Source organism: Rhinopithecus roxellana, chromosome 5, assembly GCF_007565055.1.
Source record: "Rhinopithecus roxellana isolate Shanxi Qingling chromosome 5, ASM756505v1, whole genome shotgun sequence".
Taxonomy (NCBI): domain Eukaryota; kingdom Metazoa; phylum Chordata; class Mammalia; order Primates; family Cercopithecidae; genus Rhinopithecus; species Rhinopithecus roxellana.
Genome location: NC_044553.1, coordinates 129,472,874 through 129,497,808, shown reverse-complemented (window position 1 = coordinate 129,497,808; position 24,935 = coordinate 129,472,874). Strand labels below are relative to the sequence as shown.

The 24,935-nt window shown below is 48.5% G+C and overlaps 1 long non-coding RNA gene and 16 other non-coding genes across 17 annotated transcripts in view; all 17 read left to right on the top strand.

The window, feature by feature from the left end:
- LOC104656479 overlaps nucleotides 1-16,618 on the top strand; it is a 41,675-nt gene extending 25,057 nt beyond the window's left edge. Inside the window, exons 10-21 of the long non-coding RNA XR_747131.2 lie at nucleotides 514-645; nucleotides 3,637-3,768; nucleotides 4,721-4,854; nucleotides 5,869-6,000; nucleotides 8,081-8,197; nucleotides 8,884-9,015; nucleotides 10,679-10,805; nucleotides 11,811-11,943; nucleotides 12,940-13,072; nucleotides 14,080-14,201; nucleotides 15,198-15,330; nucleotides 16,339-16,618. This is a non-coding gene — a long non-coding RNA (uncharacterized LOC104656479). The remainder of the gene's footprint in view (nucleotides 1-513; nucleotides 646-3,636; nucleotides 3,769-4,720; nucleotides 4,855-5,868; nucleotides 6,001-8,080; nucleotides 8,198-8,883; nucleotides 9,016-10,678; nucleotides 10,806-11,810; nucleotides 11,944-12,939; nucleotides 13,073-14,079; nucleotides 14,202-15,197; nucleotides 15,331-16,338) is intronic.
- Nucleotides 708-799, top strand: LOC115897942. Its single transcript, XR_004057716.1, has one exon. It is a non-coding gene; the product is annotated as a small nucleolar RNA SNORD116 (small nucleolar RNA).
- LOC115897930 lies at nucleotides 1,821-1,910 on the top strand. The gene has a single exon (XR_004057704.1). It is a non-coding gene; the product is annotated as a small nucleolar RNA SNORD116 (small nucleolar RNA).
- On the top strand, nucleotides 3,833-3,926 carry LOC115897944. The gene has a single exon (XR_004057718.1). It is a non-coding gene; the product is annotated as a small nucleolar RNA SNORD116 (small nucleolar RNA).
- LOC115897924 lies at nucleotides 4,917-5,008 on the top strand. Its single transcript, XR_004057698.1, has one exon. It is a non-coding gene; the product is annotated as a small nucleolar RNA SNORD116 (small nucleolar RNA).
- On the top strand, nucleotides 6,063-6,154 carry LOC115897922. The gene has a single exon (XR_004057696.1). It is a non-coding gene; the product is annotated as a small nucleolar RNA SNORD116 (small nucleolar RNA).
- On the top strand, nucleotides 8,260-8,351 carry LOC115897926. Its single transcript, XR_004057700.1, has one exon. It is a non-coding gene; the product is annotated as a small nucleolar RNA SNORD116 (small nucleolar RNA).
- Nucleotides 9,076-9,167, top strand: LOC115897925. Its single transcript, XR_004057699.1, has one exon. It is a non-coding gene; the product is annotated as a small nucleolar RNA SNORD116 (small nucleolar RNA).
- Nucleotides 10,868-10,959, top strand: LOC115897921. The gene has a single exon (XR_004057695.1). It is a non-coding gene; the product is annotated as a small nucleolar RNA SNORD116 (small nucleolar RNA).
- Nucleotides 12,006-12,097, top strand: LOC115897920. Its single transcript, XR_004057694.1, has one exon. It is a non-coding gene; the product is annotated as a small nucleolar RNA SNORD116 (small nucleolar RNA).
- Nucleotides 13,135-13,226, top strand: LOC115897919. The gene has a single exon (XR_004057693.1). It is a non-coding gene; the product is annotated as a small nucleolar RNA SNORD116 (small nucleolar RNA).
- On the top strand, nucleotides 14,264-14,355 carry LOC115897918. The gene has a single exon (XR_004057692.1). It is a non-coding gene; the product is annotated as a small nucleolar RNA SNORD116 (small nucleolar RNA).
- LOC115897923 lies at nucleotides 15,393-15,484 on the top strand. The gene has a single exon (XR_004057697.1). It is a non-coding gene; the product is annotated as a small nucleolar RNA SNORD116 (small nucleolar RNA).
- On the top strand, nucleotides 16,526-16,617 carry LOC115897916. Its single transcript, XR_004057690.1, has one exon. It is a non-coding gene; the product is annotated as a small nucleolar RNA SNORD116 (small nucleolar RNA).
- A 1,033-nt stretch (nucleotides 16,619-17,651) lies between the features above and the next one.
- Nucleotides 17,652-17,743, top strand: LOC115897929. The gene has a single exon (XR_004057703.1). It is a non-coding gene; the product is annotated as a small nucleolar RNA SNORD116 (small nucleolar RNA).
- A 1,777-nt stretch (nucleotides 17,744-19,520) lies between these two features.
- Nucleotides 19,521-19,612, top strand: LOC115897927. Its single transcript, XR_004057701.1, has one exon. It is a non-coding gene; the product is annotated as a small nucleolar RNA SNORD116 (small nucleolar RNA).
- Nucleotides 19,613-21,757: 2,145 nt separating this feature from the next.
- LOC115897931 lies at nucleotides 21,758-21,849 on the top strand. The gene has a single exon (XR_004057705.1). It is a non-coding gene; the product is annotated as a small nucleolar RNA SNORD116 (small nucleolar RNA).
- The last annotated feature ends 3,086 nt before the right edge of the window (nucleotides 21,850-24,935 follow it).

Here is a 24,935-nt window from a genome sequence, read left to right as displayed (position 1 = left end):
GCACCTTAGAAGTCATGTAGGATTCAGAATGCCTGGTGCTTTTCTGGGTCCCTGAGCTGTACCTGTATAGTGCACATAGAGGTTGATTTGTGATTCTTACATATTTCTGGATCGGAAGAGTGTGGAGGACTCCAGAGGTGACAATGCCTCAAGGCCAAAGAAAAGTTGACCTTGCATAAGAAGAGGTTCCCCCCAAACTCGCCCCACTGAAGTATCACCATGGCCTTTGTCTTGTCTGATGGCCCAGAGAAGGGTTTTGAGTTGGAGTTGTTACAAGAGTGCTGTTGAGAGTGTTCTTCATGCTTAGCGTTCTCTAGTTGATGGTGCCTTCACAACTCATGCCAGCCTCCTACCTTCATGTTTGGGCAAACCCATGCTTGTGTGCAGAAAGAGGGGGAGCCCCTGAGAGGTAGATACAGATCGCTCCACAGCAGGACAAATGACGTGACCCTTGCCACCTGTGCACCTCACTGCCTTTCTCAAGCACACCTGTTTTGCTCCTGCACTTCTTAGGTGGCGTTGGTATGGAAGGAAGGCCCGTGACCACAAGGGACGATCTTGATCTTGGGAGGTTTTTGGAGATGGTGAAGTGCCTGTAAACATGTGTGTCATGGTCTCCTTCAGGCTGGTGGACACCTCAGGACGGTAAGTATTGGTTTTTCAAAGGATCCTAATGTTCCATTTTTGCAGGTATGAGGACTGTGCATGCATCAGTGATGACTTCCACACATGCATTCCTTGGAAAGCTAAACAAAATGAGTGAAAACTTTATACCGTCATCCTCTTCAAACTGAGGTCTAGCACACTGCTTCAACAGGGGCTAGAGACAGAGTTCCACCTCTCACTCATTGACGTGGATTGCACCAAAGGGTCTGTCCAGGCTTAGGATGGGGTTCTCTTTTGGCAAGGGGTAGCTCCAGGGGAGTGGGAGCTCCCATGGACAGGAGATTCTTTGTGTGACGGACATCTCTTAGTGAGGCCAGGGTACACACACACAGTGTTCAGGACTAGGTGAATGTGCAGGTGGCACAAAGGACTTAGACTCTGGACCCCCTAGTTTGTCCTTGAGTCTTAGTTTTTGGTTCTCTCATCATCGGGAGGAAGGCAGGTCCTTCTCATTGGGAAGAGAGGAAAAGGCCACACTTTTGCCTCATTTTTATGCTTGTCTACATACATGGATTTGTGGTCACCTGGGTGCTACACACCCAGGCCAAGGTGGCTCCATTGTATCCTGTGTGTTATGAAGACGTACAGTTGGCCTCCTGCCCTAAGCTGGGGCTGATAGGCAACGAGTCTGGCTTATCTCAAACCTGGTGTAGGTCAAAGGCTTCCTCGTTAGGGGTGCAGATCCCCGAGGCTTTTGTGATCCACATTACAGGTGTGCACGGGTGTACGGGTGTTGAAAGGGATGCTTGACATCACTTCTCTCTAGTGGGATTATGTACTCCATGGGCTCCCAGGATCTAGACGTGCATTCCCGTGTGTATGCATTTCTGCATCCATAAACAGATGAAGCCAGAGACAGGCAGATTGCAGATTACGTCAGGGGGCCAGATGGCATGTTCCTCATGACCTCTGCACATGTCTGCCTTTCTCAAGCAAGCCCATGTTTCATCTGCACCTCCCGGGTGGCGTTGGCATGGAAGGAGGGACTGTGTCTGCGAGGGATGATCATCCTCTCATGTGATCCTTGGAGATGCCAGGAAGCCTCTTGACACATGTGGCATGGGCTCCTTCAGAGGCTTTTGGGTCCTTCGTGAATGTGAGCAAGTCCTTCCCAAAGTCCTGATTTTCCTCATTTGCAGAAACAGATTGTGCCTGGATCCATGATGACTTCCACATACATTCCTTGGAAAGCTGAACAAAATGAGTGAAAACTCTATACCGTCATCCTTGTCAAACTGAGGTCCAGCACACTGCTACACGGGAGGGCAGGCAGCGGGGGCCAACATCTGTTTGTTGACATGGCCTGCACCCTGCCTTGGATGTGCTCCTCTTTGGGCAAACGCGAGTCTCTGGGCTTTTCTGACTTCTGTAGCTAAGAGACAACTTGGTTGAAGGAATTTCCTCTGAGAGGGTGGGATAGCACACTGGAAGCTGCAGAACTTGAAGCTGCAGGTGGCACAGGAAGCAGTAGCCAATAGCCTCCCTGTGCATGGCTATGTGTGTCCTTGATTCATACCCTTTTGGTTCGTCACCTCCCCCCTCCCACAGGAATACCATTGCTTTCCTGTGGGGAGAGAGCACATCATTCCTGGACACTTCTTTGGCTTACTGTCATCCTCAGTCGAGGACGTGGGAGTTTCCAAGGTATTTGGGTAGCATCAGGGACAGGCAACCGTGAGGTGGGTGGTGAACTGATTTGCTTTCTGCAGAAGAGCCCAGGGACAGTATCCATGTTACACTCGTATGTCCATAGGAGGAGACCCAAGTCCTGTGGTCCCTGAAGTGTACAGGTGGTGGGAAGGGGAGAGGGCTGCACATGCATGTACCAAACAGCATTCCATGTGGGTGTGAAGCAATGACTAGTAGCTTCTTTTGGGAGTGGTAGGGTGCCATGGTCCATTTCATGATGACCTTGGGGTGTTGGGATGGGAATGAGATCGCAAGTCCATGTGCTCCTGCCACTTCGCAGATTGACTTGGATTGAGAGGTCTGTGTTCAGGACCCCCTGTGGGATGCTTGTCTGTGTTAGGCATTTGAGCAGATGTTGGCCCAGGGTTTCTACCCTTCCAAGGTTGTACATGCTGCTGGAAGGGCTTGTTGCTCCCTCTCTGTTGATGAGGGGGAAGTTTTGCTCAGGAGAGCCTGATGCCATTTGCTTCTGAACTGCTCAGGCACTTCAGTGCAGTTGAGGTTTTAAGAGTGTGTCACTTCCCATGTCGTGGTAACATCTACTCAGAAAAGTGACCCGTCAAGGTCTCTGCACTTAAATTCTCCATTGTCTTGTGATGTTATTTTCAAATTCCTCCTAATTCTTCACAACAGCCTTCTTTGCAAAACAGTAATCAAGTTGTATGAGGGCTGTCATCCACAGGCCAGTGACAGAGAGCTTTTGAACTCTGTGGCCATGTTCACAGGCAAGTGGCTTAAGATGTATGGTGTTCTCAGGGACGGCACCGTAGAAGCCCTGTAGGATTCAGCATGTCTGATGCTTTTCTGGGTCCCTGAGCTGCACCTGTGAGGAAGGCCCAGAGGTGGAGGTTGATTTGTGATTGTGTTTCTCAATTCTAAGTGTGTGGAAGGAACCCATGGTAAAAACGCTTCAAGGTCGAAGGAAAGTTGCTCTTTGTACTGGAACACTTTTTCCCTGCAGCTCTCCCCATTGAAATATCCTCATGGCTGTTGTCTTCTCTGATGGCCAAGAGAATGGCTTTTGAGTCAGGAGTGGTGAAAGTGTGGTCTTGAGAGAGTTCCTCACGCTTAGTGTTTTCTAGTTTGACTGTGCCCTTGAAATTCATGCCTGCCTAATACCATCATGCCTGGGTATATCCATGCACACATTCCCAAAGAGAGGTCGCCCATGGGAAGTAGATACAGAATACAGCATAGCGGGATGAATGGCATGGCCATTGCAAACTGTGTGTACCTGCCTGCCTTTCTCAAGCACACCTGTTTTTCCTCTGCACTTCCCAGGTGGCATGGGCATGCAAAGAAAGACAGAGGCTGCAGGGATGAACTTCATCTTGGGGGATCTCTGGAGATGGTAGGGAACCCCTGGACACATGTGGCATGGGCTCCTTCTGGTGCCGGTGGATCCCTTATATGGTAAGTGTTCATTTCTCAAAAGACCCTAATGTTCTTCCTTCACAGGAATGAATACTGTGCATTCGTCAATGGCGACTTCCACACATGCATTCCGTGTATGGAAAGCTGAACAAAATGAGTGGGAACCCTATACTATCATCTTAGCTGAACTGAGGTCCACCGGGGCTAGAGAGGGACAACTCTCATTTTTTTTTATTCCTGATGCATGAAGTGTTTGTCCAGGGAGGGATTCCGTTTGGGTGAAGGAGAGTCACAGGGGAGTTGAGGCTATGTGTACAGGACTTCTGTCTACGAGGCTGGGGTAGCACACAGGCAGTCTGTGGGACTAGGTGAATGTGCAGGTTGCTCAGGGAGAGTTAACCTGTAGCCTGCCTCTGGGTGGCCAGGATTGTCCTTAACTCCTGGCTCTGGGTTCCCACAACTCCTGGAGGAAGACAAGTGATTATCTTTGGGAAGACAGAACAAGGCCATACTTTTGCCTTTTTTTTATTTTTCATTCTTGGTTTGAGAACAGCGGAGTTCCAGTCACCTGGCATAGCTTTCAGGCAAGCGTGCCCATGTTGTGTCCCATGCATTGTGAGTACATAGCATATAGCAGGTTCCTACTGCAAACTGGGCCTGATAGGCAAGGCGTCTCTAGCTTAACCCCGGCCCAGTGTCGGTCAATGACTTCCTCATTAAAATTGCATGGCCCCGTAGCTTTAGTGAGTGACATTATAGGTGTCGACGTAAGGATGTCGAGAGGGATGCTCAATGTCACTGCTCTTTAGTGTGCTGATGCACTACAGGGGCACCTGAGCCCTTGTCCATGCATTTCTGTGTCCAAAATCAGGTAAAATCAGAGTTGGGTATCAACCAGGTACACTGCAGGGGACCAGAAGACATGGCCTTTGTGTACTGTACACCTGTCAGATTTTCTCAAGCACACCCATGTTTCCTCTTCACCTCCCAGGTGGACGTGATGAGTTGGCCAGGCCCATGTTGGTGAGGGACAATCATCATCTCATGCTATTCTCAGAGATGTCAGGAAGCTCCTGGACACACATGGTGTAGGCTTCTTTGGAGGCTGTTGGATTCCTCCTGAGTGTAAGCAGTTCCTTCCCAGTGCACCCTGATTTTCCTCATTTGCAGAAACAAAGATTGTGCATGGATCGATGATGACTTCCATATACACATTCCTTGGAAAGCTGAACAAAATGAGTGAAAACTCTATACCGTCATCCTCGTCGAACTGAGGTCCAGCACATTACTCTAACGGGCTAGAGAGAGAGGGCCAACATTCATTCATTGACATGGGTTCCACCAAGGGTTCCATCCAGGCTTAGGATGGGGTTTCTTTGGGTGAATGGTGGACACAGGGGAGTATGGAGCTCCCATGCACAGGACATTCATTGTTTGAAGGACTTCTGTGTCCTAGAGTGGATAACTCACTTGCTGTATGGAGGACTAGGTGAATGGCGGATTGCATGGGAAGAGTTAACTGGTAGCCTACCTATGGTGGCCAAGTTTGTCCTTGAGTTCAAACTCTGGGTACCAAAGTCCCTCAGAGGAAGACAGATCCTTCTGGTTGCGGGGAGAGCAAAAGGCTACACCTTTGCCATTTGTTGGCTCATTTTATCCTTGGCTGAGGATGTTTGGGTTGTGTTTACCTGACATAGCCTCTGTGCCTACGTGCCCATTTTGTGTCCTGTGCATTGTGAGGATGTGTGTTTGGCATGAACAGGTAGGCTCCCTCTCCAAACTGGGGCTGATAGACAGTGAGGCTCTGGGTTATCCCAAACCAGATATAGGTCAATGACTTTCTCTTTAGGGGTGCAGGGCCTTGATTATTTTGTGACTGGCATTGCGGGTGTTGAAGCAAGGATGTTGAGAAGGATACTCAACCTCAGTGCTCTTCAGCAGGATGATGCACTCCAAGGGCCGGCATCCCCAAGACGAGCATACTTGTGTCCATACATTTCTGGGTTCACGTGAGAACAAGGGAAGCCAGAGACAGGCGTATTCCAAATAAACCACAGGGGGGCAGATAGCATGGCCCTCGTGACCTGTGCACCTGTCTGCCTTTCTGAAGCATGCTTCTTTGTCCTGTGCACTTCGCAGGTGATGTTGGTGTAAAAGGCAAACCCATATCATGAGGGATGATCATCATCTTGTGTGGTCCTTGGAGATGGCAGGAAGCCCTGGACATACATGGTGTTCGCTCCTTCAGAGGCTGTTGGAATCCTCCTGGATGTAAGTGATTCCATTCCAAAGCACCCTGAGTTTCCTCATTTGCAGGGATGGAGATTGTGTGTGGATCGATGATGACTTCCATATATACATTCCTTGGAAAGCTGAACAAAATGAGTGAAAACTCTATACCGTCATCCTCGTCGAACTGAGGTCCAGCACACTGCTCCATCAGGGGCTCGAGAGAGAGAGGAACAACATCCATTTGTTGACACAGGCTGCACCAAGGCTTGGGATGGGGTCTTTTTCTGGCAAAGGAGAGTAGTGGGGAATTTTGGACATTTGTAACTAAGAGACAGCTTGTTTGAAGGCAGCCAGGTGTGTCTGTGATTTGTACCCTTGGGTCCCTTGACCTCCAGGGGAAGACTATTGCTTCCACGGTGGGAGACAGCACAGGGTCATTCCTGGGCACCTCTTTCACTCACTTTCATCCTTGGCCAGGGACATAGGAGTTCCCATGGTGTTTGGATAACATCAGAGGCAGGCAGTCCTCAGGAGGATGGCGATGCTGATTTGCTTTCTGCAAAGGAGCCCAGAGAGGGTGTCCATGTTGAACTTGTATGTCCATAGGAGGAAACCCGAACCGCATGGCCCCTGAAGGGTCCTGGTGCTTAGAAGGGGAGAGAGCTGCACGTGCATTTACCACACAGTCTTCTGTCTGGGTCGTGGAGAGATGACTGTGAGCCTCTTTTGGGTGTTGTAGGGTGCATACGGTTTATTTATGAGGACCTTGGGGTGCTGGGATGGCAGTGTAATTGCGAATCCACATGTTCCCTTAACTCCACAGACTGACTTGGTTTGTCAGGTTTGTGTTCAGGCCCTCTGTGGAATGCTTGTCTCCATTAAGAATTTGAGATGGGGCTAATGCCTGTAATCCTAGCACTTTGGGAGGCCAAGGCGGGTGGATCACCTGAGGTCAGGAGTTCAAGACCAGCCTGGCTAACATGGCGAAACCCCATTTCTATTGAAAATACAAAAAAAAAAAAAAAAAAAAATTAGCTGGATGTGGTGGCGGGCACCTATAATCCCAGCTACTCGGGAGGCTGAGGCAGGAGAATTGCTTGAACCCAGGGGGCAGAGATTGCAATGAGCCAAGAGCAGGCCACTTCACTGCAGCCTGGGCAAAAAAGCAAAACTCCATCTCAAAAAAAAAAAAGAAAATTGAGGTGATGTCAGCCCAGGTCAACATTTTGTGCATACTGCTGGCAAAGGTTGTTTGCTCCCTGTTTCCCTGTGTTGATTTGGGGATGGTTTGCTCAGGAAAGGCTGATGTCGTTTTTCTCTGAACTGCTCACGCACTTCGATGTGGCTGAGGTGCCTGGTGATACGTGTGGGCGCTCCCCTATCATGGTGACTTCTACTTCGAAAAGCAATCCAGCAAGGTCACTTTGTTAAAATACCTCAGTGCCTCATGATGTTAGACTATTTTTAAATTCTTTCTAATTCTTCACAACAGACTTGTTTGTGAAATAATCATCATGTTGTAGGGCAGGGCTAGTGTTCACAGACCAGTGATGGATAGTTTTGGACTCCATGGTCATGTTTGCATGCAAGTGCCTTAAGATGTATGCTGTTCTCAGCCGCAGCACCTTAGAAGCCGTGTGGGATTCAGTGTGTCTGGTGCTTTTCTGGGTCCCTGGGCTGCACCTGTGAGAAAGACCCCGAGGTGGAGGTTGATTTGTGATTGAACATGTTTCTTGAATGTGAAGTGTGTTGACAGATCCTTGCAGTAAAAATGCTTCAAGGATGAAGGAAAATTTCCCTATGCACAGGAAGAGTTTTTTTCCCTGAAACTCTCCCCGTTCAGATATCTCTATGGTCTGTGTCTTCTCTGATAGCCAAGGGAAGGGCTTTTGAGTCGGAGCACCAAATGAGTGGTGTGGAGAGTTCTTCACACGTAGTACTCTGTAGCTTGATGGTGCCCTCAAAATGGATGTGTGACTCAGACCTTTCTGCATGGTGCTCCTGTGCACACATCCTGAAATGGGTATCCTGTGGGAAGTAGCGATAGGGTATCCCACAGGGGGTTGAATGGCGTGCCTGCCTTTCTCAAGCACACCCGTGTTGCCTCGGTACTTCCTAGGTGGTGTGGGCATGGAAGGAAGGCCAGTGGAGACAATGGATGATCTTGCTCTTAGAAGATCACTGGAGGTGGCCGGGAGTCCTAGGACATGTGTGGTGTGGGCCTCTTCAGGTGCTGGTAAGTATCTATTCCCCCAAACCCCCTAATATTACTCCTTTGTGGACGTGAAGACTGTGCGTGGATCGATGATGACTTTCATACATGCATTCCTTGGAAAGCTGAACAAAATGAGTGAAAACTCTATACCGTCATCCTCGTCGAACTGAGGTCCAGCACACTGCTCTTATAGGGGCTGGAGTGAGGGCCAAGTTTCCTTTGTTGCTGCAGGTTGCACCAAGGGGTTTGTTCAGTTGTAGAAGGCGCTCTCTTTCTGCAAGGGTTAGTCACAGGGTTGTGGGATCTCTCATAAATGGGGAATTGTTTGAGGGACTTCTCTCCGCAAGGTAACACACACGCTGTCTGCAGGACTATGTGAATGTGGAGGTAGCATGGGAAGACAGCCTGTAGGCCGCCTGTGGTGGCCATATTTGTCCTTGAGTCTTAGCTCTGGGTTCCATCATTCCCTTGAGGAAACACAGATGTTTGTGCTTGGGAAGAGAGCACAAGGCCACACCTTTGCTGTTTTTTCCACTCATTTTCATCATTGTTCAAGGACATTGCAGTTATGGTTATATCCGTAAACCGGGAAGCCAGAGACAGGCAGATACCAGATATACCATAGGGGGCCGGATGACACGGCCCTCATGACCTGTGAATGTGTCTGCTTTTCTGAAGCACACTTGTGTTTCCTCTGCACCTCCCAGGTGGTGTTGGCATGAAAGGAAAGGAGGTATCTTTGAGGGACAGTCTTCGCCTTGTGTGATCCTCGGAGATGCCACGAGGACTCTGGACACATGGTGTGGGCTCCTTTGGAGGCTGTTGAATCCCTTCTGAATGTAAGTGTCCACTTTCTAAAGTCCTGATTTTCCTCATTTTGGGCCATGAATAATGTGCATGGATCGATGATGACTTCCATATATACATTCCTTGGAAAGCTGAACAAAATGAGTGAAAACTCTACACCGTCATCCTCGTCGAACTGAGGTCCAGCACACTGCTCATCGGGGGCTAGAGAGAGGGACAACATCTATTTGTTGACACGGGCTGCATCAATGCTTGGGATGGGGTCGTCTTTGGGCGAAGTGGAGTAGCTGGGCATTTTGGACTTCCATGGCTGAGAGACAGCTTGGTTGAAGCACTTCCCTCTGTGTGGCTATGTGTGTCATCGATTCATACCCCTTGGCTCCTGCACTCCCCCGAGGAAGACAGTGGCTTCTGCATAGGGACATAGCACAGTGTTGTTCCCAGGCACTTCTTCGGCTCACTCTTATCCTAAGTCGGAGACATGGGAGTTCCCATGGTATTTGGGTATCATCAAGGGCAGGCAGCGTGAAAAGGGTGGCAATACTGATTTGCTTTCTGCAGAGGAGCCTAGATAGAGGATCCACGTTGAACCTGCGTGTCCATAGGAGGAAACCCCAGTCTCATGGCCCAGAAGCATGCTGGCAGTGGAAGGGGAGAGAGCTGTGCATGTGTGTACCGCACAGCCTTCTATCTGGGTCATGGAGCGATGACTGTGAGTCTCTTTGGGCATTGTAGGGTGCCCATGGTCCATTTCATGATGACCTCAGGGTGCTGGGATGGGAACGTCATTGTGGGGCCACATGCTCCTGCATCTCTGCAGACTGACTTGTGGAAAGTCTGTGTTCAGGAACCTCTGTGGGAGGCTTTTCCTTGGTGCATTTGAGGTGCCTGATGATGAGTGTGTAGGTTTCCATATCCTGGTGACTTGTACTCAGAAGTGTGACCCAGCAAGGTCTCTGTGCTTAAATACCTTAGTGGCTCATGATGTTAGGTTATTTTCAAATTCCTCCTAGTTGTGTGTGACAATTCACACAAGTCTTTGTGAAATTGTCTTTGAATTATATGACAGGGCTAGTGTCCGTAGGCCAGTGATGGATAGGTTTTGGACTCCATAGCCATGTTCACAGCCAAGTGCCTTAAGATACTTGGTGTTCTCAGTCTTAGTGCCTTGGAAGCCCTGTAGGATTCAGCATGTCTCATGCTCTTCTGGGTCCCCGAGCTGTACCCTTGAGGAATACCCTGAGGTAGAGGTTGATTTGTGATTGAGCATGTTTCTCAGTGGGAAGAGTGTCAAAGGAGCCTGGGGTGAAAGTACTTCATGGCCAAAGGAAAATTGCCCTTTGCTCAAGAAGAGGCTTTCCTTGAAACTGTCCTCATTGAAATATCCTCATGGATTTCATCTTCTGTGATGGCCAAGCGCAGGACTTTTGATTCAGAGGTGGCAAATGAGTGGTGTTGAGAGAGTTTGTTATGCTTGGTTCTCTGTAGCTGGATGGAGCCCTCAAAATTCGTGTGTGCCTGATAGCTTCATGCCTGGTTACACCCATGCCCATGTCCCAATAAGAGGGGCTGCCGTGGGAGATACATACGTGATACATCACACTGGGATGAATGGCATGGCCCTTGCAACATATGTACCTGCCTGCTGTTCTCAAGCACACCTGTTTTTCCTGGTTTTTCCTCTGAACTTTCCAGGTGGTGCAGGCATAGAAGGAAGGCCATGAGGGACAATCTTGGTCTTGGGAGATCCCTGGAAATGATAGAGAGCCCCTTGATATGTGTGGCATGGGCTCCTTCAGGTGCTAGCGGATTCCTTAGGATGGTAAGTGTCCATTTCTCAAAAGCTCCAGATATTCCTCCTCTGCAGGGACAAAGACTGTGCATGGATCGATGATGACTTCCATATATACATTCCTTGGAAAGCTGAACAAAATGAGTGAAAACTCTATACCGTCATCCTCGTCGAACTGAGGTCCAGCACGTTGCTGTTACAGGGGCTAGAGAGAGAGGGACAAATTTCATTTGATGATGCCCATTGCACCAAGGGAGTCCATCCAGGGTTAGGATGGGGTCTCATTTGGATAATGGAGAATGGCAGGGGAGTGGAGGCTATGTACACAGGACATTCCTTGTTTGAAGGACTCTGTGAGGCCAGGGTACCACACATGCTGTCTGCAGGAGTAGGTGAATGTGCAGGTTGCCCAGGAAGAGTTAGCCTGCAGCCTGCCTCTGCATGGCAGTTTGTCCTTGGGTCCTGGCTCTGGGTTTCCATGTTCCTTGGAGGAAGACAGGTAATTGCACTTGAGAAGAGAGCATAGTGCCAGACTTTTGTTGTTGTTCTGCTCATTTCACCCTTCACTGAGGACAGTGAAGTTGTGGTCAGCAGGCGTAGCGTTCAGGCTAGTGTGCCCGTGTTGTGTCCCATGTGTTGTGAGGACATGCATGTGGCATGAATACGTAGGCTCCCACTCCAAGCTGAGTCTGATAGGCAGTGAGGCTCTGGCTTATCCTGATCCCGGTGTAGGTCAAAGCCTTCCCATTAGGATTGCATGGCCCCGAGGCTATTGTGAGGTGCATTGCAGGTGTGAAAGCAAGGGTGTTGAGAGGGATGCTCAACCTTAGTGCTCTTTAGCGGGATGATGCTATAAGGACACCCTGGACCCAGATGTGCATCCCCATGTACATGCATTTCTGTGTCCGTAAATAGTTGAAGCCAGAGACAGGCAGATTCCAGATGTATCGCAGGAGGCTGGATGACATGGCCCTTGTCACCTGTGTACTTGTCTGCCTTTGTGAAGCATGCTCGTGTTTCCTCTGCACCTCCCAGGTAGCACTGGCATGGAAGGCAGGCCCGTGTTGGCGAGGGACAATTGTTATCTCATGTGAGCTGCAGAGATACCAGGAAGCCCCTGGACACAATGGCAAAGGCTCCTTCGGAAGTTGTTGGATCCCTTCTGAATGTAAGCAGTTCTTTCCCAGAGCACTCTGATTTTCCTGATTTGCAGGGACAAACACTGTGCTTGGATCGATGATGACTTCCATATATACATTCCTTGGAAAGCTGAACAAAATGAGTGAAAACTCTATACCGTCATCCTCGTCGAACTGAGGTCCAGCACGTTACTCCAATAGGGGCTAGACAGAAAGAGCCAACATTCGTTTGTTGATATGGGTTGCACCAAGGGGTCCATCCAGGCTTCGGATGGGGTCCCTTTGGGCAGCTGGAAGTCACAGGGAAGTAGGTGCTCCCATGCACAGGAAATTCCTTGTTTGAAGGGCTTCTTTCTCCCTGGGTGGGATAACTAACGTACTGTCTGAAGGGCTAGGTGAATGGCAGGTGGCATGGGAAGAGTTTGTAGCCTGCCTCTAGTGGCCAAGTTTGTTCTTGAGTCCAAGCTCTGGATTTCCAGAGGAAGACAGATCCTCTGGTTGTGGGGAGAGCACAAGGCTACACCATTCTCATTTGTTAGCTCATTTTGTCCTTGGCGGAGGACGTTGTATTTCCAGGCACCCAGCATAGCTTCTTTGCCACATGCCCATGTCATATCCCATATATTATGAGGATTTGTGTGTTGCCTGATCAGGCAGGCTTCTGCTCCAAGCTGAGGCTGTCAGGCAAGGAGTCTCTGGGTTATTCCAAACCTGATTTAGGTCAGTGTCTTCCTCTTTCGGGGTTCGTGGTCCCAAGGCTTTTGTGAGCGCCATTGCAGGTGTTGAAGCAAAGATATTGAGAGATATGCTCAACGTCAGTGCTCTTTAGCGGGATGGTGCACCCTGAGGGCCTCCAGCCCCAAGATGAGCATCCCCGTGTCCATGCAATTCTGTGTCCATGAACAGGGGAGGCCAGAGACAGGCAAATAGCAGGTGTATCACAGAGCACTGGATAACGTGGCCCTGTGACCTGTGCACCTGTCTGCCTTTCTGAAGCACGCCTGTGTTTCCTCTGCACTTCGCAGGTGGCGTTGGCATAAAAGGCAGGCTCGTATCATGAGGAATGATTGTCATCTCATATGATCCTTGGAGATGGCAGGAAGCCCCTGGACTCACATGGTGTGGACTCCTTCAGAGGCTGTTGAAACCTTCCTTAATGTAAGTGATTCCATCCCAAAGCACTCTGAGTTTCTTCATTTGTAGGGATGAAACCTGTGCTTGGATCGATGATGACTTCCATATATACATTCCTTGGAAAGCTGAACAAAATGAGTGAAAACTCTATACCGTCATCCTCGTCGAACTGAGGTCCAGCACATTTCTCCAACAGGGACTAGACAGACAGGGTCAACATCCGTTTGTTGACATGGGTTTTACCAAGGGGTCTGTTCAGGTTAGGATGGGGTCTTTTATGGGTGAATGGGGTCACAGGAGAGTGGTGGCTCCCACGCATAGGAAATTTCTTGTTTGAAGGACTTTGTCAGTGAGGGTGGGTAACACATGCATTGTCTGTAGGACTGGGTGAATGTCCATGTGGCCTAGCAAGAGTTAGCTGGTAGCCTACTCTGGTTGCCAGTTTGTTCTTGAGTCCTTGTTCTTGGTTCTCAGGTCCCCTGGAAGAAACAGATCTGTCTAGTTGGGAAGGAGGGTACAAGGCTGCATCTTTGTCATTTGTTGGCTAACTTTGTCCTTGGTTGAGGACACTAGAGTTTTGGTCACCGGGCATAGCCTATGTGCCTGTGTGCCCGTGTTATATCCTGTGTGATTTGGGGACATGTATTTTGCACGAACAGGTGAGCTCCTGCTCCAAGCTGGTCCTGATACCCGAGGAGCCTCTGGCTTATCCTAAACCCGATAGAGGTTAAAGCCTTCCTCCTTAGGGGTTCATGGTCCCAAAGCTTTTGTGAGTGGCATAGCAGGCATTGAAGCAGTGGTGTTGAGACGTATGGTCAATGTCAGTGCTCTTTAGCAGCATGGTGCACTGCAGGGGCCTCCAGCCCCAAGATGAGCATCCCCATGTTCATGCATTTCTGCGTTCATGAACAAGGGAGGCCAGAGAAAGGCAGATAGCAGATGTATCTCAGGACACTGGATAACATGGCCCTGTGACCTGTGCACCTGTCTGCCTTTCTGAAGCACGCCTGTGTTTCCTCTGCACTTCGCAGGTGGTGTTGGCGTAAAGGCAGGCTCGTATCATGAGGAATGATTGTAATGATCCTTGGAGATAGCAGGAAGCCATCTCCACATGGTGTGGACTCCTTCAGAGGCTGTTGAAACCTTCCTTAATGTAAGTGATTCCATCCCAAAGCACTCTGAGTTTCCTCGTTTGCAGGGATGAAACCTGTGCTTGGATCGATGATGACTTCCATATATACATTCCTTGGAAAGCTGAACAAAATGAGTGAAAACTCTATACCGTCATCCTCGTCGAACTGAGGTCCAGCACGTTACTCCAATAGGGGCTAGACAGAAAGAGCCAACATTCGTTTGTTGATATGGGTTGCACCAAGGAGTCCATCCAGGCTTCGGATGGGGTCCCTTTGGGCAGCTGGAAGTCACAGGGAAGTAGGTGCTCCCATGCACAGGAAATTCCTTGTTTGAAGGGCTTCTTTCTCCCTGGGTGGGATAACTAACGTACTGTCTGAAGGGCTAGGTGAATGGCAGGTGGCATGGGAAGAGTTTGTAGCCTGCCTCTAGTGGCCAAGTTTGTTCTTGAGTCCAAGCTCTGGATTCCCAGAGGAAGACAGATCCTCTGGTTGTGGGGAGAGCACAAGGCTACACCATTCTCATTTGTTAGCTCATTTTGTCTTTGGCGGAGGACGTTGTATTTCCAGGCACCCAGCATAGCTTCTTTGCCTCATTCCCATGTCATATCCCATATGTTGTGGGGATTTGTGTGTTGCCTGATCAGGCAGGCTTCTGCTCCAAGCTGAGGCTGTCAGGCAAGGAGTCTCTGGGTTATTCCAAACCTGATTTAGGTCAGTGTCTTCCTCTTTCGGGGTTCATGGTCCCAAGGCTTTTGTGAGCGCCATTGCAGGTGTTGAAGCAAAGATATTGAGAGGTATGCTCAATGTCAGTGCTCTTTAGCGGGATGGTGCGCCCCGAGGGCCTCCAGCCCCGAGATGAGCATCCCCATGTCCATGCAATTCTGTGTCCATGAACAGGGGAGGCCAGAGACAGGCAAATAGCAGGTGTATCACAGGGCACTGGATAACGTGGCCCTGTGACCTGTGCACCTGTCTGCCTTTCTGAAGCACGCCTGTGTTTCCTCTGCACTTCGCAGGTGGTGTTGGCATAAAAGGCAGGCTTGTATCATGAGGAATGATTGTCATCTCATATGATCCTTGGAGATGGCAGGAAGCCCCTGGACACACATGGTGTGGACTCCTTCAGAGGCTGTTGAAACCTTCCTTAATGTAAGTGATTCCATCCCAAAGCACTCTGAGTTTCTTCATTTGTAGGGATGAAACCTGTGCTTGGATCGATGATGACTTCCATACATACATTCCTTGGAAAGCTGAACAAAATGAGTGAAAACTCTATACCGTCATCCTCGTCGAACTGAGGTCCAGCACATTTCTCCAACAGGGACTAGACAGACAGGGTCAACATCCGTTTGTTGACAAGGATTATTCCAAGGAGTCTGTTCAGGCTTAGGATGGGATCTTTTATGGGTGAATGGGGTCACAGGAGAGTGGTGGCTCCCACGCATAGGAAATTTCTTGTTTGAAGGACTCTGTCAGTGAGGGTGGGTTACACGTGCATTGTCTGTAGGACTGGGTGAATGTCCATGTGGCCTAGCAAGAGTTAGCTGGTAGCCTACTCTGGTTGCCAGTTTGTTCTTGAGTCCTTGTTCTTGGTTCTCAGGTCCCCTGGAAGAAACAGATCTGTCTAGTTGGGAAGGAGGGTACAAGGCTGCATCTTTGTCATTTGTTGGCTAACTTTGTCCTTGGTTGAGGACACTAGAGTTTTGGTCACCGGGCATAGCCTATGTGCCTGTGTGCCCGTGTTATATCCTGTGTGATTTGGGGACATGTATTTTGCACGAACAGGTGAGCTCCTGCTCCAAGCTGGTCCTGATACCCGAGGAGCCTCTAGCTTATCCTAAACCCGATAGAGGTTAAAGCCTTCCTCCTTAGGGGTTCATGGTCCCAAAGCTTTTGTGAGTGGCATAGCAGGCATTGAAGCAGTGGTGTTGAGACGTATGGTCAATGTCAGTGCTCTTTAGCAGCATGGTGCACTGCAGGGGCCTCCAGCCCCAAGATGAGCATCCCCATGTTCATGCATTTCTGCGTTCATGAACAAGGGAGGCCAGAGAAAGGCAGATAGCAGATGTATCTCAGGACACTGGATAACATGGCCCTGTGACCTGTGCACCTGTCTGCCTTTCTGAAGCACGCCTGTGTTTCCTCTGCACTTCGCAGGTGGTGTTGGCGTAAAGGCAGGCTCGTATCATGAGGAATGATTGTAATGATCCTTGGAGAGAGCAGGAAGCCCCTGGACTCACATGGTGTGGACTCCTTCAGAGGCTGTTGAAACCTTCCTTAATGTAAGTGATTCCATCCCAAAGCACTCTGAGTTTCCTCGTTTGCAGGGATGAAACCTGTGCTTGGATCGATGATGACTTCCATATATACATTCCTTGGAAAGCTGAACAAAATGAGTGAAAACTCTATACCGTCATCCTCGTCGAACTGAGGTCCAGCACATTACTCCAACAGGGACCAGACAGACAGGGTCAACATCCGTTTGTTGACAAGGGTTATACCAAGGGGTCTGTTTAGCCTTAGGATGGGGTCTTTTATGGGTAAATGAGGTCACAGGAGAATGGTGGCTCCCACGCGTAGGAAATTTCTTGTTTGAAGGACTTTGTCAATGAGGGTGGGTAACACATGCATTGTCTGTAGGACTAGGTGAATGTCCACGTGGCCTAGCAAGAGTTAGCTGGTAGCCTGCCTCTGGTTACCAATTTGTTCTTGAGTCCTCGTTCTGGGTTCTCAGGTCCCCTGGAAGAAGACAATCTGTCTGGTTGGGAGGAGAGTACAAGGCCACATCTTTGTCATTTGTTGGCTAACTTTGTCCTTGGTTGAGGACATTAGAGTTTTGGTCACCGGGCATAGCCTACATGCCCGTGTTGTATCCCGTGTGTTTGGGGGACATGTACATTGCATGAACAAGTGAGCTCCTGCTCATTGGTTCTGATACCCAAGGAGTCTTTGGCTTATCCTAAACCCAGTATAGATATAGGTTAAAGCTTTTCTCGTTGGGGGTCCAGGGCCCCAATGTTTTGTGAGCATCATTGTAGGTATTGAAGCAACGATATTGAGAAGGATGCTAAACATGCTCTTTAGTGGGATGATGTACTCTGAAGGCACCTGACCCCCAGACGAGCATCCCTGTGTCCGTGCATTTCTGTGTTTATGAACAGGTGAGGCCAGAGACAGGTGGACAGCAAATGTATCGCAGCGGGCTGGATGACATGGCCGTTGGAACCTGTGCACATGCCTGCCTTTCTGATACACGTCCGTGTTTTCTCTGCACCTCCCCAGTGGTGTTGGTGTAAAAAGCAGGCTCATGTTAGCAAGGGATGATTGTCATCTCGTGTGATCCTGGGAGATGGCGGAAGTCCGGGGACACATGAAGTGTGGGCTCCTTTGGAGGCTGATGGAACCCTCCTGAATGTAAGTGATTCCTTCCTAAAGCATGCTGATTTTCCTCATTTGCAGGGGCAAAGACTGGATCGATGATGACTTAAATATACACATTCCTTGGAAAGCTGAACAAAATGAGTGAAAACTCTATACCGTCATCCTCGTCGAACTGAGGTCCAGCACACTGCTCCATCAGGGGCTAGAGAGAGGGACAACATCCGTTTGTTGACACGGGCTGTGTCACCACTTGGGATGGCGTCGTCTTTGGGCGAAGTGGAGTAGCTGGACACTTTGGACTTCTGTGGCTGAGAGACAGCTTGGTTGAAGCACTTCCCTCTGTGCGGCTGTGTGTGTTCTTGATTCATACTCCTTGGCTCTTGCACTCCCCAGAGGAAGACAGTGGCTTCTGCATGGGCAGACAGCATAGTGTTGTTCCTGGGCACTTCTTTGGTTCACTTTCATCCTCATTTGGGGACGTGGGAGTTCCCAGGGTGTTTGGGTAGCAGTGGGGGCAGGCAGTCCTCAGGAGGATGGCGATGCTGATTTGCTTTCCGCAGAGGAGCCCGGAGAGGGTATCCACGTTGAACTTGTATGTCCCTAGGAGGAAACCCGTCCCATCGCCCCTGAAGGGTCTTGGCAGTGGGAAGGGGAGAGGCCTGCATGTGCATTTACTGGACGGCATTCCATGTGGGTCGTGGAGTGATGACTGTGGGCCTCTTGCAGACATTGTAGGGTGCCCACGTTTCATTTCATGATGACCTCAGGGTGCTGGGACAGGAATGTGATTGCAGGTCCACGTGCTTCTGCAACTCCTCAGACTGACTTGGTTTGGAAGGTCTGTGTTCAGGACCCTCTCTGAGATGCTTGTCTCCATTAGGCATTTGAGCTTCTATTGGCCCAGGGTTTCTACCCATCCTGGGTTGTGCATACTTTGCCTCTGAACTGCTCAGGCACCTCGATGCAGTCATTGTGTCTGATTGTAAGAGTGTGACTTCCCGTATTCTGGTGATCTCTACTCCCTGGTGGTCCAGGAAGGCCTCTGTGCTTAAATACCATAGTGGTTCATGATGTTAGGTTATTTTCTAATTGCTCCTCATGCTTCCCAGCAGTCTTCTTTGTGAAATAGTCATCTTGTTGTAGGACAGGGCTAGTGTCTACAGGCAGTGATGCATAGGTTTTGGACTGTGTGGCCATGTTCATAGGAAAGTACCTTAAAATGTATGGTGTTCTCAGCCACAGTGCCTTAGAAGCCCTGTGGGAGTCAGTGTGTCTGGTGCTCCTCTGGGTCCCTGAGCTGCACCTGTGAGGAAGACGCTGAGGTAGAGGTTAAGTTGTTATTGAACGTTTTCCTCCATCTGAAAAGTGTTGAAGTAGCCCAGGGTGAAAAGTCTTCAAGACTGAAGGAAAATTGCCTTTTGTAATGGAAGAGTTTTTCCCCAAAACTCTCCTCATTTAAATAGCCCTGTGGCCTTTGTCTTCTCTGATGACCAAGAGGAGGGCTTTTGAGTCAGTTGTGGCAAATGAGTGGTTTTGAGAGAGTTCTTACACTTAGGGCTCTGTAGCTTGATGGTGCCTTCAAAATTAACACATGCCCGATATCTTCGTTCCTGGGTAGACCCATATACCCATCCCAAAAGGGCAGTAGCCTGTGGGAAGTACATATGGGATACACCACAGTGAATCGAATGGCCTGGCCCTTTTGACATGTGTGCCTGCCTGCTGTTCTGAAGAACACCTCTTTTTCCTCTGCACTTCCCAGGAGTTGTGGCAATGGAAGTAAGGCCAGTGGCTACGAGGGACAGTCTTCATCTTGGGAGATCCATCGAGATGGCAGGGAGCCCCTTGACATGTGGAATGTGGTCTCCTTCAGGTGCTGGTGGATCCCACAGGTTGGTAAATGTCCATTTTCCAAAAGCCCCTGATGTTCCATCTTTGTAGGGATAAAGACTGTGCATGGATCGATGATGACCTCAATACATGCATTCCTTGGAAAGCTGAACAAAATGAGTGAAAACTCTATACCGTCATCCTCATCAAACTGAGGTCCAGCACATGGCTCCAACTGGGGCTAGAGAGAGAGACAACTTCCATTTGTTGATGCAGGTAGCGCTGAGCCATCCATCCAGGCTTAGAATGGGGTCCACTTTGGGTCAAAGAGAGTCACGGGGCAGTAGGCGCTCCTGTGCAGAGGAGATTCGTTGTGTGAAGGCTTTCTTTCTGTGAGGCTGGGGCAGCATACACATTGTCTGCAGGACTAGGGGAATGTGCAGGTGGCACAGAAGAGTTAGTCGGTAACCTGCCTCTGTGTGGCCAGGTTTGTCCTCGAGTGCTGGCTCTGGGTTCCCTTGTCCCCCAGAGGTAGATAGCTCCTTGTGGTTGGGAGGAGAGCCCAAGGCCACACCTTTGCTGTTCTTTGGCTCATTTTTCTCATGGCTGAGGACTTTTTAGTGCCCGTGGTGTTTTTGTGGAAGTCAGTTGTGAGGAGGTTAGTGATGCTTATTTTCTTTCTGGAGAATATCCTGTGGATCGGCTCCATTAATGATGTGTATCCCCGGGAGAAACCGAAATCCCATGACTGGGGATGGTTCCTCCAGCTGGGAATGAGAAGGCGCCATGCATGTATTGACTTGGTGCCCTAAGACGGGGATGGTCAGCCACATTTGCGAGTGTGTACTGCACATCACAAATGCCGTGTTGGCCTTGGGGCGCTGGGAATGGAATATGATCATGATCTGATGTCTGTATGGGAGGGCCTTTCTGCAGATTGCTTTTGTTTCCTGGCAGTCTTTGTTCCATCCCCAGTCACATGTTTTTCTCCAGGGAACATTTTATTGGAGTATATCGGGTCAATATCAGAAAAAAAAAATGTCGTGGTTATCCCAACATTAAGTGTGGTGATATAACAGCAGTGTAGATGGTAGCTCAAGTGAACAGCAGCAAAACCAAAATATATTGGTGTACGTAAGTGGCCCTATTCTCTTCTACCTATTAAGTCTGGTGTCAGTCTCTTCTTTCTGCAATAATCTCAGTGATCCAGAAACTTTTTCTGGAGGTCTTTTTTTGATATTTCGTGTCCTTGTGGTTGTACTAGTACTCCCTGCAGTGCTAAGTCTGGGTCATTCTGCTATCCTAGTGCTACTGGAGTTCCGTTGTTTTGGGGGCACTGTCTAGTCATTATGGACACCTCTCTTTGGGCTCTTTAATAAGAAGTATATTAGGGGTCAGGTTTTGGGCAGTGTTGACGTCCTGCCTAAGGTCAAAGGCAGTTTTCTTCCTAAATTTTATTGCAGGATTCACTGCCCAGGAGTTGTGTGACAAAATTAGGGTATCCCATGTGGACTTGTGTCCAGTATCAAGGCAGTGTTGGATAATTTTCTGTATCTGCAAGGCTCCCATTGGACTCTTTATGTCCAGCAGACATTCACAGGCCAACTTTTCCCTTACACAGGGCCCCTCATTCCTGCCGTTCAGAGCCTCCGTGAAACCATCATTCACGTTTTAAGTGCAAGGATTTCTCTCGAGAGTTTTAATTTGTTTCTTTAACACACCATTTTCTTTTCTATAAATTCTGCTTTCTAGCAGAAAGCAGATTCTGGTTTGTAGCACAGATGAAATTGTCAGGTTATAGTCTACTTTCCTGCCCAATCTTGGATTAGTGAGCCTTTGAAATACGTTCCTTGATCACTGGCAATGGTTCTTGGAATACCAGAGCTTTGTTACAAGCATTGCAGACCTACAGAGGTTTGTAGTTATTTTTAACTGCGTGAAGCAATGGGTTTGTTTGTATCTTGTCACTCATGGCTGTCAGCAAAATTTAGGTGTTACTAAACCTGACCACACCCACAAATTATAGTGCCTCTGGTTCCTTCTGTAGTAGCCTGTGGGAAGTAGGTACAGGATGCACCACAACTGAATGAGTGGCATGGCCCTTGAGACCTGTGTACCTGCTTGCCTTTCTCAAGCACACCTGTTTTGCCTCTAATTCCTAGGTGGTCTGGCATGGAAGAAGGCCACAGGCTAGGATGGATGATCTTTGTCTTGGGAGATTCCTGGAGATGGTGGGGAGCCCCTGGGCACGTGCGGCACATGTGGCATGGGCTTCTTCAGGAGCTGGTGGACCCCTAAGGATGGTAAATGTCCATTTTCCAAAATCTTGTGATATTCCATCTTTGTAGGTACAAAGACTGTGCATGGATGAATGATGACTTTCATACATGCATTCCTTGGAAAGCTGAACAAAATGAGTGAAAACTCTATACCGTCATCCTCATTGAACTGAGGTCTGGCACATTGCTCCAGCAGAGGGTAGATAGAGAGGGAACACTTCCATTTGTTGACGAAGGTTACATTGAGGAGGTTGTCCAGCCTTAGGATGGGGTCCCCTTTGGGCAAAGGGAGTCGCAGGGGAGTGCGGCCTCCTGTGCACAGGAGATGCCTTGTGTGAAGGATTTCTCTCTGTGAGGGCAGGGTAGCACACATACTGTCTGCAGGAGCAGGTGAATGTGCCTGTGGCACAGGAAGAGTTAGCTGGTAGCCTGTCTCTGCATGGCCAGGTTTGACTTGTCCTGGCTCTGCATTCCCTCATCCCTTAGAGGAAGTCAGTTTCTTCAGAAGACTTAAATTTGTGGAATTTAGTAGATTATCCACATAATGTTCCCAGTGAATGCTAGGCATATCACCCAAGATGGCCAGGCTTCTGGCCATAAACCATAGTATGTAGTACAGTGTGCATATATCCATTAGGGAGAACCTGAAAGGCCCTTTTTTGGCCTTCCAAGGTAAATGCCTGCACAAGCAAGTGAAGCACGCTATCTGCCTGTATGAGCCCCGTGGGCCTGGCCTGGCCTGTGCTCCTCACCATGTCTCCTACTTCTGTTGCCCCTTCTCCTTGCCAGGTGGAGTCTGACTGATTTTTGCCACTGCTGCCGCCACAGGCCACCTGGAGCCCCAGCCAGTTTGAGGAAAGTGGCTCTGCCTGATTTTCCTTTTTCTTTTTTTTTTTCCTCTTTTTTCTCCACTTCTGACTTCAGCAGGTAGGACTTGGAGTTGCTGCTTCTGCAGCCACAGAAGACTCCCCAGTTTGGAGGACTGTGGCTGTGGGCTCCCTAAGCATCTCTCTGCAGAGACCCTCCGTTTTCCATTTTACCCGCCACGTCAATAACTAACACAGTGGCGGAGGAGTGCTTGTCTCTTCCTATTTGTCATTACTCTTCTAAGTTGCCAGCTATACTCGGCCACTGGTCAGAATAAGAGAAAAAGCAGTGAAACCAGGAGGATCCTACAAGAAATACTCTGTTTCATTTTTGTTTGTGCATATACCTTTTCTTTTTAAATGTGGACTTCAATTTGATATGCTTCCAGTGCAGGTACAGATCGCATATGTAAGAGAGTATGGAGTTGCATAGAAAGAAGACTTGTCATTTTCCTGTACTGTTGGTGTTCTAATATATCTTCATGATTTTTTGCCTCTTCTGGCTTTAGAAGATACACCAACATGGTTTGCAACATAGCCTCTTCTTATTTTGATAAGGGACCAAATGTGCATGTCAGTGATAGGTGTTACCTTGAATTGGGGTCAGTGCTTGTGTGACTATCTTCAGTGATGTCATTTTCTCTTACACTCAAGTCGCAAAATGTTTCACCACTTATATATTTTTTATCTGTGGAGGAATAATCCAAAAGATTGTGCTGTAAAGCTGGGACAGTTCCCAGTTATGCTAATTATTTGTATAATACTTAGTTGACTTCATCTGTGGTTTGTTGGCTTTTTTTCCTGTAGCTCTTCAAGGTTTTTCTATGAGTTCTGTTAAAGAGTCTGAAAACGGAGCCTAGAAGACGTGCTTCAGTTTCCAGGATGGTTGTGTTTTCCAGAGAGGCGTAGGTAAACCATTGGCGCAGCTCTGCCTCCCACAGAGAATTCCGGGTACGGTGTTTCATATCTAGACTTGGACTTCTGTCCTACCATACTTCTTTGTGTGCAGGTATTTTGGGGGATAAAATTCTTGTTTTCACCTGTATAGATGTCTCACATGTACTCTTGTGATGGTTTGATTTATCCATTGTGTTCACGTTTCAGTGAGCACGATATGGGATTTAATTTCCAATCTAAAGTCTGTGACTGCCAGCTGGGCGCAGTGACTCACGCCTCTAATCCCAGCACTTTGGGAGGCTGAGGTGGGCAGATCATGAGGTCAGGAGATCACGACCGTCCTGGCCAACAGGGCAAAACCCCGTCTCTACTCAAAATACAAAAATTAACCATGCATGGTGTTGTACGCCTGTAGTCCCAGTTACTCGGGAGACTGAGGCAAGAGAATCACCTGATCCTGGGATGCGGAGGTTGCAGCAAGCTAAGATCATGTCACTGCACTCCAACCTGGGCAACAGAGACTCTGTCTTAAAAAAAAAAAAAAAAGAATATTATAATTATTTTCTACCTCATGTCTCCGTGTCACACACAGATCCATGAAGCTGTGTTCTTTTTTTTTTCAGAGTATTTTCTTTCTTGTCTAGATTAGCTAAATTTGATTGTTCTATTCTAAATTCACTTAATCACTACTCTATTATTTTTGAAATTTTCAGTTCTGTTTTTTCACTTGGTTCTTTAAAAAAAAAAAAAAAAACTACTACTACCTCTCAGAGATTTCTACTTCTTTACTTTTTTCAATAAGCTTTATAATTATTTGCCAAAGCATTTTTACCGTGACTGTTTTTAACTTCTTCAGATAAGCACAACATTTGGTTAATCTTGAGGTTGGATTGGTTAACTGTCTTTTCTCATCCTGCGTATGGTTTTCCTTCTAATTGTGATTTTTCCAGTTCTTGTTAGATGGGTAATGTTTTAGTTTATCCTGCATTTTTTTTCCTTTTTAACTTAGGGGAATCTGAATCTATTCAAATGTTTTATTTTAGCAGGCATGTGCCCTGTTTAGGTTTAATTTGAATGTCCTGTCCTACATTTGTAGGCCATGTTTTCATAGGCAATCTTGCTATCAGAGCTGAGGGGGCGCTGTTTTGATCCCTTAGTTTATCTGATGTTGCCAGTCCTCCAACTCGTGCCTACTGGTACTTCCTGAGATGGCGAAGGGTTTTCTGTACTTCCAGATGCCGGGTATCTCTATGTGGGGGGAGGAGACTCTGGACCACAGGAATGAAGAGAGCATCCTGGGTCAGGCAGCTCAATCATACGGGATAACCTGGGTCAACCAGCCAGTAGCTTCATGAAGTGTGGGAGGGGATTCTCCAGTGTAGGGAACACTGAAGCTATGCATGTGAGAAGGGCTACCGCATGGGGATCCCCAGGCCATTTGAACGGTGAATGTCTGTGTGGCACATCTTTGCTCACTTTTTCTCTATCCTTGTAGTTCATT